The following is a 16,643-nucleotide window of genomic DNA, read 5'->3' as shown; positions in this document are numbered from 1 at the left end:
TTCCAATAGTGTTGGGATGAAAAACTGCTGCAGCTACACTGTTCCAATCAGGATGAATATCCTCCTTGTGGTCTTCACCAACAGCTGGGCTCTTCCTTGAGATGATTGGTAGAGTTTAGGCATTCCAAATAGTATGCTGAAGTCATGTAGAATAGGAGTTAACCAAGCTGTAGTCACCTTCACTATAACCCATGTCTTTTCTCAATAAATATCCATTATTTCAGTCTGGTACAACCACTTTACACTCAATATACTCACCCCATGCCCAATCCTATATGGACCACTTAGATTAAACTTTTACAATCAAACACAAAGTATCTTTTTTTGTTTGGATATTAGAGTGAGTTTAGGAAGCTTGGGCTTTAGAAACAATATTGGATCTTTTTCCATGGAATGGAAATGGAGAAAGGACATGCTAGTATTAATCATATTAGTCTTTATCTTAAAACTCTTTCTGCTGTATCATACATACAGTATTTATGTAATATCTCATGTATATTTGTATATAGTATATTTAATATACCTGTAAAACAGCAATCAAAGGGGAAAGGATAATCTCTAAAGACCTTCAATCTGATCACTAAAACATAGTCCATACAAAGAGAAAGAAATAAGTCATAGTGCCCCTAAAATATTACCACCTCCTGCCAATGTTGGAAAGTTTCTGCCAAGCCAGGCACAGGGAATTCCAGAAGAAGCAATGTGGAGCAACATGCAGCTGATCAAAGAAAACTGTAAATCTGAAAGTTGGGGGAGATAAACAATGTGGGGGCCCCTACAGTGCTGTCTGTCCTACTTTGTACTGAGGAAGCTAAGGGAGGTGCATGAGCAATTTGAGGACATGGAGAATTGTGTTCCTGCTCATCATTCATCACTGCTTTTCCAGAGCCCAAACTGTGACCACTCCTTTACCACTGGTTACTGTTTATTCTTTCTTTGTATTGAACATCTGCTCCTTCAATCTCACACTCAGGCCTAACCAACACTCTTGAACTCCAGGCCCTCTTCACAGAGGCACATAGTTCCACTGGTTCCAGTCACAGGGCATGGGGACATGCTTCTGATTGTGGCTCATTTTTGCATAATTTTGTAGCTCTTTTCTATATGCCAATACATGGGAAAGCCAAGTTTGTTCACAGCCTGGGTCTGGTAATAGATGACATAAGTGACAAGGCCCTGTCCCCAGGCACATTGGCTGCTATTTGCATCACTCCAGTCTGGTCCATTATGGACCAGGATACAGGGATCCCATCAGGCCCCAGAAGGCAGAAGGTGGAAAAGGTCTGGATAAAACATACACAGAATCTCTGGCTCTTCTCTTTCCCACTGCAATGCCAGAATTTATTCACCAAGGCAGCATTGCTGACATCTAAGGGTGAGAGTTTAAACATATCTTGATTGTGAGGGAGCCAAGAGAGAATCAAAAATCCATGAATATGAAGTTTTATATTTGTCCTTACCTCTATTGTCTTCAAAGAAAGAGTAGGCATCAGAAATAGCAAAGGCAAAGTGCTTAAGTATGGATGAGCTTGTGAAGAGAGAGGAAGAGAAAGAACAGTGTTGTTGGAGGGAGTGAGAAGGAAGGAAAAGACAGATTGGAGAGCTAGCCAAGAGCCTGATTCACAGTGTTGAAGTGTTTGGGATTTTATTAAAAATAAGAAGGGAGATGAACATAGTATAAATTACATTGTTAAAAATGATTATTCTGGTTGATGTGCAGAAAATGGCTTGTAGGGAGACCAGAGTGAAAGTAGGGAGACAAGTTGGGAGGCTCTTTCATTAGGAAGAGACATGAATACTACAGAATGGCTTTAATTAAACTCACATGGTTTTAGGTTTCCAATTATTAGATGATAAATTATTTGCATCCAACAGGGAAGTACCTAATTTCTTTGCTGTCTCAGTCATCATATAGAGAAAGCACTGTATATGCTTTGACCTTGAAGGATTTAGTGACTGCAAGATTTTGTATCATCTCATTCAGGATGGTTTGTGAACCCAAATGAGATTATAAGGAAATGTGTAATTGCTTAAGTATTTCCTAAGCAGAAGCTCTGCAGTGTAATAAGAAGCATCAGAGATTTAAAGTCAGAAATTCATTGATACAGACTTGATGCTCCTTCTGTGTGGCCATGGTCATTTAGCTGCGGTTTGTGCAATTTCCCCTCTCTTATGTAAGTGAAAACATGTCAGATATTTACATCATTTGTGGTAATATCAACACCAGGACACAATTTTCCAGACCACATTCCAAGGAGTTTTGATAATCAAGCATATGAGTTATGAAAAATAGTAGACAACATTTATGATCACTTAATGTGATCCAAGAATGGGAGATTTTTACAGTAATGTCCCAGACTTCTGTAGCAGTTTGATATGCTTATGAATTCCAGAAATAAATATTGGATTATGTTTGTAATCTGGTCTATACCTCGGCATGATTAAGTTACGATTAGGGCTTTGTTTGGGCCACATCATTAGTCCCCACCAAGTGGTGGGAACTCACAGACAAATGGCATGGCAAAAGAGTTGAGGATTTCTGATGTTGAATTTAATGCTGAAGTCTTAAGCTGGAGCCCCAGGAAGTAAGAACACTGGGGAAAGAGAAGCAAGTCCTACAAAGAGAGGACTGGAGCCAGGAGAAGCACACAGAGGAATAGAGATGGTTCCTTAGACACGGCAGAAACCCAGGGAGAGAAACAGTCATTCACCTGCTAGTCTATAGCCTACCTTGTGGACAGAGGCAAAGTCTAGAGAGCCTCATAGTCTACAGTTGACCATGTGGAGAACACAGAGAAGCTGAGCCCAGAGGAACCCAGGAAGCCTGAACCCTAGTAGATGTCAGCAGCCATCTTGCTTCAACATGTGAAAATAAAGTTTGGTGAAGGAAGTAACTTATGCTTACAGCCTGGTATCTGTAAGCTCCTACCTCAAATAAATACCCTTTATTAAAAACAACCAATTGCTGGTATTTTGCATCTGCACCCCTTTGGCTGATTAATACATCTTCCTATACCAATTCTGTGGTATTGAGGATTGAATACTATCTCACAAAAGTCATTTTCAAGTCCTAACCTCCAGTCCACTGGATATTAACAGATTTATAAATAGGATCTTGAATATGTTATTAGTTAAGGTGAGTCAAGGTGTAGGAATTAACCCATTTACAAATAGGACCATTAAAATGTTATCACTTAAGATATGCCCAAATTCAAAGAGAATCCTATTTAGCCCAATATGGCTGAAGACCTTAAAAGCACAGGAAATTGGACATGGGAGTAGCTACAGAGGGAGACCAAGGAAACAAATTGTCATGTGATGGGGGATGAGATTGACTGACAACAAGGCATCACTAGAATGCTACATTTCAGAGAGAAGGCAAGGCATGCCAATACCTTGATTTTGACTTTCTAATCTCCAAATGTGAGCCAATACATTCCCATTGGTTAATCCAACGAGTTATATGGTATTTGTCATAGCTGTGCTGGCAAACTAAGACATCTGGGATAGTCCTCTCCTGTAATGAATCTAAACTTAGCTTTGTTCCTTACTTTTCAAAATGAGACAAGAGCAAATTTGAGGCAAGAAGTTTAAAAGGGCTTGCACATTGGTGCTTGCCCTCTCTTTCTGCTTCAGTTCTATATGAGTAAGACTGGTGAGACTGCTGGCAGCACATAGCCCTATCATCCTCTTCACAGCCTACAGCCAGCACTGCCTGCCAGAACAGAGTCAGCACATATCCCACACCTTTTTCTTTGGATCTGCAAATGTTTCCAATTAATGACTTCTGGTGATTGAAAGAATTTCTCACAGTTCTTGAAACCCTTGGATTAGATTTAGTAATAGTGTAGTGATCAAGGTCATCTGTCATCTCCTATTTGCATTAGGAAAAGGGAAATAAATAAAATTCCTTATATTTCATATTGCAATGCTGATTCATAGAATTCTATTATACTGTGATATTTTTAAGTACTATAATACTGTGTCTTTTTTAAAAAAATTCTCTATTTAATTTCTCTCCACTCTAATCATTGTTAGTTCTTTTCTTGCACTCTTGTAGGGTTTGGCTTGCTCCTCTTTTTTTAGAACCTCCAACTCTGATTTGAGATCTTTCTCCTTTTTCAGTAAACATTTAGAGAGACAAATTTCCCTCTCAGTACCACCTTCACTGCATTCCAAAAGTTTTGGTATGTTGTATTTGCATTGTTGGTTCCCTCAAATATTTCCTAATTTCCCCTCTGGTTTCTTCTTTCACCCGTTGATTTTTTAAGAGTGGGTTTCCACATATTTGTGAGTTTTCCAGTCTCATTCTGTTTTTATTTCTAGATTGTACCATTGTAATCAAAGAAGATACACTATATGACCTTACTTATAATCTTAGCCTGTTCATACATCCTCAGTGAGTTAGCCAAGCTCAAAAAAGCAGCAACTAAATTTGTCTGTAGCAAGATCCTTGAAAGAAATGCTTTTTAACATGAATAACACCTAATAGGTAATCAACAGGTTTTTAACCTAATTAAATTTCCCTTTATTGCAAATTCACCTGCTGCACAACCCTTAAAGACTGACAACACCCTAGAAATAATTTAAAGTCTTTAAAAGAAATTTAAACAGCCATTTCCATTTTAATAGTCAGATGAGGACATTCAATCTGAAAGTCTTTTTGAAGTCATCAATTCTTTCAACTTTTTTAAGATTCTGAGCTTGGGGAAAGGACTTGATTCTTGCTGAAGCTGAATTTTTGTGACTTCATAGGATTCTGGTAAAAATGTGCATCTCTAAAAGTAGGTACAAAGTCACCTGGCTTTAGGCCTGTGATGTGTGTGACCATGTAGGTGAACAGGGCATAGCTGGTGACATTGAAGGACACACCATCACTTACATGCTGGCATGAAAGCTCTCTATTGCCCGTGTAGAACTGGCAAAGGGTGTGGCATGGTGGCAACATCATCAGAGGAAGACTTTTGAATTCCAAGAATGTATGATGATTCTTCTCTTCTTGGGCTTGGATTTGATTGTGTCAATCACATTCTGCAGCTCATACTCTCCTTGGCCTGAATAATCTGAATTCATATCTTTTATTCACCTCCAAAATGCTTCCACCGAAAACCATAAACTAGGCCCAAGTTTTCTTCTTCTCTGGTGGAGAAACCCTGGCTGTCCAACACATCATGTAATCCTCTGGAGTGATGTATTTGCAATCTTTTGGAAGAATGTTCTTTAGTATTTGTGGATCTCTTGATAAACCATGGCAACTCATCCAAACATCATTCCAGAATATACTTTTTGTGGTCAACAGTGGAAACTCATCTCTCAGGCCACACAGTGCCTGCAGATTCATGTTGTCCTCCTTCCTGGAGCCCCAGGGAAGGATGTGCTGGCTCTACCCCAGGTACTACAGTTCCCCTTGGGCTCCTGTGTTGAGTCAGCCCCTGAGTTGGAAGCTCCTCACCAGATCTCTTTTGATTACTGTATTCATGGAATATTTTTTCCAGCCTTTCACTTTCAACTTACTGCATATTTGAATTTAAGGGAGTTTCTTGTACACAGCAGATGTCAGTCATGCTTTTATACATTCTGTCAGCTCTGCCTTTTGATTGGTGGATTGAATCCATTTACATTATTTTTTTTTCACATGAAATGGGCAATGGGTAATGTGCAAGTTTTGAAAGAAGCACATCTCACACAACTGCATGAATACCCATTCATCATGTTTATGAACCACAAAACGATCTGAATCCATTTCTTTAAAAATAACTACCATTAATGCAGTATTTTCTTCTTCCTTCTTGCCATTTGGTCTTTGTAAGTCTTACACCATTTTTGTCCCTCAATTCCTCTATTACTGCCTACTTTCATATTTATTTAATTCTTTGTGATGAGACATTTTGAGCCTTCTCATTTTCTTCCACATATATTTTTAGATATTATCTTTGTGTTTACTATGGAATTTAAATTTAATATCCTAAATCTATGAAAATCATGTTTGATTTGATGCTAACTGTGTTCTTATGTGCACAGTTCCCCATTTTTTGTTGCACTTGTTATAAATTATGTCTTAATATATTATATATACAAAACATACAATTATCATTTTTATGCATTTGTATTTTAGAAACTGCAAGTAAAAAAAAAAAAGTGAATTATACATCAAAATGCAAGTACCCATATAATTATCTTTCCCCAGAGGCCTTTATTTTTTAGGCCACTTCAATCCACTGTCTTGTGTCCTTTCTTTTTGGTTTGAAGAACTCCCCATAGCATTGTTGATAGGGCAGGCCAATAGTGATAGTCTCCCTCAGCTGTTGTTTATCTGAGCATGTCTTCATTTCTTCCTTATTTTTGAAAGAAAGCCTTGCTCAATATAGAATACTTGGCTAGCAATTATTTTATTTCATTCCACTGCCTTCTTGCTTCCATGCTTTCTAATAAGAAAGTGCCACTTAATCCTATTAGGGCCCCCACATTCATGCCATATTGGTTTTTCTCTTGCAGCCTTCATAACACTACTTGTCCTTGGCATTTTCTGTTTAACCACAGTATGCTGGGATATGGTTTTCTATGAGTTTATCATGGTTGATATTCTTGAATGTTTATATTCATGTTTTACTTTAAATTTGGTAGTTATTCTACCATTATTTCTTTGAATATTCATTCTTCTACTTTCTCTCTTTCTTCTCATTCTAGGACTCCCATAATACACATGTTTGTATACTTAATGGTGTCCAACAAGTCTCAGGCATTGTTCACTTTTCTTCATTCTTTTCCCTTTCTATTCTTTGAATCATTTCAAAGGTCTTAGAATTCACTGATTCTTCTGTCAGCTCCTGTGTCTTGTTGAAACCCTCCTGAGAGTTGTCTTCAACTGCAATATTTTATTTGCTTCCATTTTATAATTTATATCTATTTATTTATAGTCTCAAATATTTCATTCATCACTTCTGTGATATATTTAGATCTTTCTCTTTATTTTCCTTTATTTACTTGGGCATATTGAATATCATTTTTTTAAAGACCTTGTCTAATATGTCCAAAGTCTGGTCTTCCTCATTTATGACTTCCAAAGTTATATCTTCTTCCTTTTCATGAACCATCATTTTCTGTTTCTTTGTTTGTTCTGTGATATTCTGTTGCACACCATACATTTTAATATATTAAGGAGCTAAATCTGGAATTTAGTCCCTGATCTCTCTTTCCCTCAATTGTCTATCCAGCTAGTGATGTGACAGATACTTTTTGAGTACTAGTAGCTAAAAAAATACAAATGATCCAAGGAATAAATGCCTTTCATAGTCTTTAAACACTGTCATTTAATTGTTGTGTGACCTCCTTTAGAGTTTAGCCCTCTTAACAAAAGATAAGCATGCTTCCTGATCTTGGCATGCACTTTTGACCTTAAGAATTCCTCCTTTTATACGTATCTGAAGGCCCCTTCTAATACCTATGAAGTAGACTTTTCTTCCTTTCCAAGTATACTAATATATGTCTTGATATCAGCAATCTGTTACCTGAGTTCACCTCAGTTGTTTGCCTCTGAAACTACTTTAGCTCTCTACAAGCTGCTTCTGCCTATAGGACAAGTTCTGGCAAGGCAATCTAGAGATGAGTATCCTGGTTCAGTTCTTCATGTGTCCACTCAATACATTGGCAGCAACATGCAGGCAACCCAATGTGTGTATACAGGTTATGCCTACTCCCTCTGGAACAGGATCAGGGACCGATAATGAGGGCACAAGCCAGTTGCACACAATTCAGTAGAAGGTTAAGGGAGGGGGCAGCAAGAGCAGCACAAACTTTCTCATAAATATTTTTCTTGGTTCAATGCTTGCCTTGTAACTGCAACCCTCTATATTTTCTGGAATACCAAAGAAGATGGTTTTGCCCATTTTTGCTAGTTGTTCAAAGATTCTGTGAAGGATAGAACCCTGGAACATCTATGCTGCTATCTTGGTCAACTAGATGTCCACATTTAATTTTTACCAGTTATTCCTGGGCTATTTCTGTATCTTGTAGATCTTCTGTTTCTGCATCTCTCACACCATATTAGCCCTTGTTTATGTATCTGCTTCTCCAAGCTGTGGGATTCTTGAGCACAGGGTCTTAGTTTTCAGCCTCATGATTAATTTCTTATTCTCCAGTGTCTACTAAATTGCAAGGTACATGGTAGGCACACAGCAAATGTAAACATTAAAGCATAGTCATTCCACCACTGACATAATACCTGTTCCTGAGGTCTGACAAGCACTGTACTAAAAGCAGGCCATTTGTATACCAGCACATTTAGTTTGAACAGGTTTCCCTGGTTAATGTGGAAGATAATCCAATAAACCTGCAACATTTCAAGAAATAGGAGGGTTGTCATATTAGGAAATCATAGCCAAATGCCTTTTGTTTGAACAAGGTAAGGCCTGTTTCTATGAAATCATGTAGTTTTATGTTTTTAAAAGTATCTAAGTCCAACAATCTTTATATAATATTTTTACTATATATGGAAAAATTACTTCCCCTTCAAAGTATTGACTCATACATGCATATTGGAAAATACATGACAAATAAAATTAATAATTTTAAAAATGCCACTCTTTGTTATAGAATTTCATATTATCTTTCCCAGAACTTTCTTTAATTCATACACATAGAGGCACACATTTTATGAAAATAAAAATCCCTGATACATATTATTTTGAAATCTGATTTCTTCCCCCTTAACACAATGTGAGCCTTTTTCTGTTAATAAAAGCAAATATTTTCTATAATTTTCTGATGGTTCCATAAGTTTCGACTATATGGATGTATTATTTTACCACTTCTGAAATAAATGCTTTCAGAGTATGGCTGAGAAGCTTATCTTCCTACGAAAGACAGAGATCTTCATGGTGGCTCCATGAGAGTTACAAGTTTTAGCCCCAGGCATGGATTATTTATATGTCTTTTTAAATTTTGTTTTTTTAGGAGGTACCATGGATTGAATCCAGGACCTTGTACATGCAAAGCAGGTGCTCAACACCTGAGCAACACCCACTCCCCTATTTATATGCTTTTAAGCCCAACTCAGCACCTCAGGAATTCTCCCTGAACACAAGATAACATGAAAACTGGGAGACTACCTCACAGTCAAGCTCTAGTGCAAAAGGACCAGTAATATTTATAGGAAAGGGAATGCCCACACCAAGAGAACCTCTTAGTCTGGGTACATAGATGGATGAAAAGAGAGGATTGTATCATTTCTACTTGTTGCTGCTGACCATCCACTTAAGTGTTTTAAAATTTCTAGTTCCTAATATTGGTTCCTATTTTGTTCAAAAGGAAGGTGGACAGAGAACTGAAGTGAGCTCTCTAGTTTATATTCTTGGCCCAGCATGGAGCAGCTGGGCAAGCTATTCAAGTTTTCTAACTATCATGACTATCATGTATAACATAGGGAATGTAGTGGTATCTTCCTCGTAGGGCCGATAATTATATAAGCTAATGAATATAAGGCGATTATCACAGTGTATGAAACAAGGTATTACACAATAAATGTTTGCCAACACTATCACTGCTTCAATATGGCTGCTATATACCTGAACTTGAAGATGACTGGTTTTGGAGCTGGGTAGCTGGTCATGAAAAGTCATCTGTTTTCATTAGCTGAAGAAGAAGTTTCAAATTAGCTGGTCACCAACTTCAGTCACCCCTCCTCCCGAGTAATGGTAACGTGCACACACACATATGTGTGTGTGCACATGTACCTCCCCACACACCACATGTGCATGAATCCAACCCCTTTGCAACTCATGTCATTGCAATGAAAAAAATCTATACTTTATAATATTTATAAATCTATTTAACTGGCTTATTTATAAACCACAATCATTGAATTTTTATGAAATAGAATTTGACCTGTTATCATTTTTCTAGAAGAGAGAAGGTTAGTTTATCACCTGGAAATTCTTCTTTTAGGGAAAATAATTTAAACATTAATATGTACTCACTTTCAACTTTGAGTACTGGGCAAAAATCTAGGTTTATTATGAAATGTTTCTTGTAAAGAAATAGAGAATTGTTTTTCATTCAGCACAGAGCTAAAGGCAATTCAGTCTCAATCATACCTCTATGTATCACACTATTTGTGGAATATTAGGTAAAACTTTCAATGTGCTTCCATTTTGTCTATATTCTTCAAGTATCTTAAAGCAAGAAAAAGCAATTTAAATAAAAGAAAACATTAAATAGTACTTTTCATAGAATAGAAGCTCAATAAATATTAGACTCTTTCACAGGTTACTGTGTTTCCTTACTCCCTTCAGAATGTTCCATCATCGTGTTTAAAGATTCAGGAAGACTGTTCCTCAAGTATTTCTCCAGTGTCTGCAGTATCTTTTTTCTTCTTCTTTATTTTCTTTTAAATGTTACATTCAAAAAATATGAGATCCCCATATACCCCCACCGCACCCATGCCACCCCTCCCACATCAACAAACTCTTCCATCATTGTGGCACATCCATTGCACCTGGCCAATACATTCTGGAGAACTGCAGCACATGGACAGTGGTCCACATTGTAGTCCACACTCTTCACCAGTCCAGCCAGTGGGCCACGACAGGACACACAAAGTCCAGCATCTGTCCCTGCAGCACTACCTAGAACAACTCCAAATCCTGAAAATGCACCCACACCATATCTCTTCTTCCTTCTCCTGACCATAAGCATCCACTGTGGCCACCCTCTCCACATCACTACTACAATTCCTTCCCTTACTAATCACAATAGTTCCCCAGCAGAACACCAGTAAGTCCACTCTAATCCATACTCTATTCCTCCATCTTGTGGACCCGGGATGGCTTTGTCCAGTCCTCCTCAACATCAAGAGGGGGTTCAGATTCCACATGGATGATGGATTGTCTGCAGTATCTTGACACCTTGCAATAGGAACATCGTGGAGGACACCTACCTTGAGAGATAGCCAAAAAACAGCCAGGAATGGGAAGAGCTGGAGAAGATTCAGAAACAAGAGCAAAATGATCTATGCTAATGGCCTGAATTTTCTTAAGTATTTCTTCACTGGGTCATTTCACTAAAATCCTCACCAATTCCAAGGAAGAATGAGACTGGTAGAAAGCAGAGGGTTCTTTTTCTGAATTTTTCAGTTCATTTTCTTGCATTCTGTCCATTGGCTTCTCTTTTAAATTAACAAACACATTTAAAAAGATATGTAATATTTTTTGCAGTTAAATTGTTATCAGTAATTCTCCTGACTCTACCAGTTGCAAATTGTGCAACCTTGAGCAAGTTACTTAGCCTCTTTTTACCTTGGTTTCTTCATAGGTAGATAGGATAACAGCACTGCCTAAATCACAGTACTTTTGTGAGAATTAAAGAAATAAATATGTGCAAAGTACTTTAAGGAGTATATATCACATGCTATTTTATCACTGCTACCAATCTTCTTATTCTCTTCCTACTTTTTCTGTGGAAGTCAACCACATTGTGATTAAAATCAGCCCATTGGTTTGCAATTCTGTATTGATGGAAAGGAATACATCTTTAATGTCTATAATGAATAATGCCCTCTGGACTTGTGCCATGAAATGACATGGGATTATGTGTGAATGGACATAAAGTTTTCCTCTTTTTCTTCTCCTCCTCCTTCTTCACTATCCCTTTTTCCTCTATAAACCCCCTTTCTTACTCCTTCTCCTATTTGCCATGGCACCCAGCTCTCAAGAACCACAAGTTATACTTATATTATAAATCCTAAATTAGTTAATTACTCCTCCAACTCATTCAAAAAAGCTCTGAGATTCCTGTGTATATCAGAGATGAATGTAGCATTCCAAAAAAAAGAGGAATTCAAGGTACATGTAACTGAATGTAGGGAATTAATACAAAGCTAGGAATTACTTTACATTGACCCTAACAAAGTCACATTTTAGGGGGTAAGAAAAAGGTTAAAATTTGACTCTGATTTTCCTGGCGCTCTAAGCAAAGAATGAAATATAATAAGAATAATTGAGAATTATAATAGTTGCCATTAGATAAAAACTAAACCAATTGCTACTAAGAACAGGAGAATCTAGTAACGAAGAGTGTGGACTCTGCCTCATTCATGGAAACAGCCAGATCCTAGGTTTTCCACCCTAGGTGTGCAACCTTGGGAAAATTTACTTAATCTCTTTAGGATTTTCTTTATATGTAGTATGCTTTTGGCTTCCAGGCTGCTATGAAAAATACCAAAAATTGATTGGCTTAACAACCAGCATTTATTGTCACTCAATTTTGGAGCTAAAAGAATTCCAAAATCAAGATATCAGTATTAAGGACAGAAGGCAGCAAGATGATATCAGTTTAAGTGTGCATTCATTATCTCTCTTGCAAAAAATGGCTGAATGTGGGCAAGATTCTGTGTGAGTGAGCTGTTTGAGAACTCATAGAGCAGGAGGCTTCAAGGCATTGTTCTGGAGAGAGCTGGACAAAGGCACAATTTGCTCAAGGTCAAACCATGAATTTCTTGACCCAGAATCTGGAAGCTGTGGGACTGCTAAGCCCCACTCTCAAGGCAAAAAGTTGCACTGATCCCCAACTCCTGCCATCCACCCAGTGGGAGAAAGCATTCTCTAAGAGTGAGGGGGTTCTAGTGAAGGGTGAAGTGGGGTTTCCTTTATGTGGGTTTTGTTGCTTGGACCCTCTTTGAGATTTGATAAGCATACCAGCTGATAGGAGGTGGCACCAGGAAGAAAGGAGAAACGAGTTTGCTGAGGCAGCCTTATTTACCTAACCACCTAGCATAGAGAAACTTGGTCTGGGAGAGGGTGGAGTCAGGCAATGGACTAGTCCCTTGCTGAAAACTATCAAAATTTCAACTCCCCTAAGGGAGGGATTAGAAAGCACTTAATAAGCTTCCAAGAGCCAATATACAGGTTATATTGGAACTTAACATAGGGAAGCATTTACAGTACCTATGCCTTCATGAACTTAACACCCAAAGCACAAACAGCAAAAGAAAAAATAGATAAATGGGATGTCCTTAAAATTAAAACCTTCCGCCCCTAAAAGAAGTTTATCAAGAAAGTGAAAAGACAGCCTACCCAATGGGAGAAAATATTTGGTGACCATATACCTGATAGGAGCCTAATATTCAGCATATATAAAGAAATCCTATATCTCAAAAATGAAAGACAAACAACCCACTTTAAAAATGGGCAAGTGATTTGAACAGACACTTCTCCAAGAAATACTAATGGCTAAAAACACATGAAAAGATGCCCAACATCTCTGTTAGGCAAGTGCAAATCAAAACTACAGTGAGATACCATCTTGCACCCATTATACCGGTGATCACTGAAAAATGAGAGGACTACAAATGTTTGACGGGATGTGGGGGAGTGGGAACCCTCATCCTCTGTTCGTGGGAATGTAGAATGGTGCAGCCATTGTGGAGGACAATTTGGCGGTTCCTAAGAAAACTAAATATAGGTCTGCCATATGATCAAGCAATTCCACAGCTGGGTATATACCCAGAAGAATCGAAAACAAGAACACAAACAGATATATGCACATCGATATTCATAGCAGCAGTATTCACTATTACCAAAAGTTGGAATCAACCCAAATGCCCAATTACAGATGAATGAATAAACAAAATGTGGCATATACATACAATGGAATATCACTCAGCCATAAGAATAAATACAGTACTAACACACAAGATAACACGGATGAATCTTGAGAACCTTATGTTGAGTGAATCAAGCCAGGTATTGAAAGACAAATACTACACGACCACCCTGATGTGAACTGAGCAATTTGAGCAGACACAGAGACCAAGAGTCTGGAAAATAGGTTTAGAAGAAATTGAAAGGGAGAAGAAGGTTGTGAGCCAACACCCATACAGGTGAAAACTAAGATAAAGTGAAAGTGAGTAGTTGTCCCGTGAAGGGATATAACAGAAGTTTAGGGATAACATTGGGTTGGACAGTACAAGCTTGATAAGGGGGAAAGGTAGGGTAGGAGGGATGGGTTGAACACTCCACAGAAATGGAGGGAGGGTTTGGCAAGGGAGTGAACACCGGGAGAACACCAGGAATTGTTGGGTACATGGTTACAACTACAATGTTGAGAAAGCTCTTTCGGCAATACGACAAGGAAGGGTAACTGGTTTAGGGTGTTGGATGGGAGGGCATCTGTGACAGGGTGCACCTGGAAAAGTATTCTAGAGAATGTGGGAGTGATCATTTTGCATTGTGTGTTGTATCAGTGGGAGGACAGCTACATAATTAGTGGGAAGGAGTTGGAATCCCATTCTGGGGAAGCCTGATATGTTCTCAAGCAGAGGGGAGGTATCTCCAGAGATTGGGCAGTTCCTAAAAGAGGTTGTTGTTATGGGGGGAGGAGTGGGGAGTATATGGGGACCTCATATTTTTTGAATGTAATATTAAATAATAAATAAAGACAAAAAAATAAATATATAAAAAAAAGAGAACAGACTAGTGTGTCAAGCCCTAAGCATTGTTGCAAGTATCTAATGAATCTTGTCCTTCAAGGAATGAAGCCTGGTGGTCTCTGTGGGCCCTGAGGGGAGGAGGAGGGAGGAATAGAATAGATGGAAGAGTGGGTATTTAGAGTACAATGTAAATGTTCTGCATGATCTTGCAGTGATGGACACAGGCCACCTTAAATCTCATCAAAAGTTTAAAGAAGTGTGTGGTCTAAAATATAAACCATAATGTAAACCATTGACCATGGTTAGTAGCTATGTTTCAATATTTGTACATCAGTTGTAACAAATGTACCATCTACATGTAAAAATTTTATAAATAGGGAAGGTGAAAAAAGAACATGTTGGGTATGTGTGAGTCCCATATATTCTATATGTGGCTTTCCTATGACCTAAAATTTCTTTGAAGAAAAAATACAAAAAATTAAGACACTGGAAAAGAAATGGAAGAAAATGCCACTATACAAAAAGGAAAACAGTATTACTGTCATGAAAGGCCAAACTTCAAAAAATAGTTTTTTAAATTAAAAAAAAAAATTTCAATTTTAGTACCCCAATTTATTTTACTTTATTTTAGGTTTAGTTTTTCTAAGTTATTATGTATTTTATTTCTTATGTTTAAGCCTATCATTATTATTTTATTTTTCTATTAATTTAATTTGGTGATATTCTTGGCTTCATTTTTGAAGTTTGGATCACAGAATAGTTACAAGTATGGCAGGGGAGTTTCATTGGTTTGGGGTATCAGTGATGAAGATACATGGGAGGAAGTTCACCTGGGCATCTGGGCATACATATAAGCATATAAACATGTTCAGATGTTCATGGGGCATTGCCCAGTGGATGAAGATTCACTCAACAACAGAAAGAATATTGAATTCCCATCCTTGGGAGCTCTGCCACATTCTCTAATGCAACAGCAACAAGCTCCCAATTACAGGGGCAATGACTAGTGAAGAAGGATGGTCCATTGATGGGCCTTTGCTCATGAAATTTCAACTTAGCCTAGTGTTATAGGGTGCCTAAGAGTTACCTCTGGAGAGCATCCATGTTGCTCAAATGTGGTCTCTCACTAAGCCAAATTCAGCATATCTGCATATCCTTCCTCCTAGCATGGGACGTGACCTCCAGGGATGAGACTCCCAGACACCATGGGATAACTACCAAGCACAGGCTGGTGATGCAACCAGAAAAAGACCTTGAATAAATGGGCAAAAAGGTAAAGACAAATGAGTTTACATGGCTAAGAGACTCCAAAGTGAGTCAGGAGGTCATCAGAGAGGTAACACTTATTCATGTCTCAGCAGGATCTCATAGACAGCCAAAGGAGATACTATTTCAAATAGTTGGGCTCCTGAGGGCCATAAAGAAAGCCAGGTCCTGTGCTCATGTAGGTAGTTCTTGAGTTTGGTGTCTCGCCAGTGGGCCCTACATTGGAGTTTCTGCTCCTGAGTGTGATGGAGTTAGACTCAGATGTTACTTCTCTACACATGCCTCTTTTGTGCCTTTTATTTGAACCTATAGTTGGTGCTGGAATTGGTAGGTGTGCATCCAAGAGACTTGAATTTCTGGGCTTTCAAAGTGCAGGCTGGGCCCTGATCCTCAGCAGAGTTGCAACACGTTCTCTCCAGTTCAATGACCTAACACACTACAACAAGGAGGCAAAGATGCACAACCACCACACCAAGGAACTAAGAGATTCTACTGCTACAAAGAGTCCCAGCCATCCACTTTTTGGGTTCAAAACTCCCTCTCAATTAGAGGTGGAGTGGGCATCACTATTCAGGAATCTTCATGATTGGGGAATAAAATATGGACTAGAGTGGATTTACTGGCATTCTACTATAGACTTATTGTGATTCTAGCAATGAAGAAAACTCTATCATTGATGTGGAGCCTGGCAACTGGAGGTGCTGAAGTCAGGGAGAGGGAAAACCGTGCAATATGGTGGCATTTTCAGGACTTGGAATTCTCCTGAATGACATTGCAATGACAGATAAAGGCCATTATATATCCTGCCATAACCTACAGAATTGAGTGGGAGAGAGTGTAAACTACAATGTAAATTATAATACATGCTGTGTGCCAATGCTAAGTTGTTAGCATGGGTAGAAGTGGGAGGTGTGGAGAGTGGGGCATATGTGAAACACTTATATATATTTTTTAA

The 16,643-nt window shown here is 38.3% G+C and overlaps 1 non-coding gene and 2 pseudogenes across 1 annotated transcript; all 3 read right to left on the bottom strand.

The window, feature by feature from the left end:
- Positions 1-1,006: 1,006 nt before the first annotated feature.
- On the bottom strand, positions 1,007-15,526 carry LOC111760768 (glycine N-acyltransferase-like; annotated as a pseudogene).
- Positions 4,607-5,341, bottom strand: LOC139439740 (thymidylate synthase pseudogene; annotated as a pseudogene).
- LOC111760771 (small nucleolar RNA U13) lies at positions 5,635-5,733 on the bottom strand. The gene has a single exon (XR_002794372.1). It is a non-coding gene; the product is annotated as a small nucleolar RNA U13 (small nucleolar RNA).
- Positions 15,527-16,643: the final 1,117 nt, after the last annotated feature.

This window comes from Dasypus novemcinctus, chromosome 10, assembly GCF_030445035.2.
Source record: "Dasypus novemcinctus isolate mDasNov1 chromosome 10, mDasNov1.1.hap2, whole genome shotgun sequence".
NCBI classification, from domain to species: Eukaryota; Metazoa; Chordata; class Mammalia; order Cingulata; family Dasypodidae; genus Dasypus; species Dasypus novemcinctus.
The sequence above is the reverse complement of the archived record's forward strand: the minus strand, read 5'-3'. Positions and strand labels throughout refer to the sequence as shown.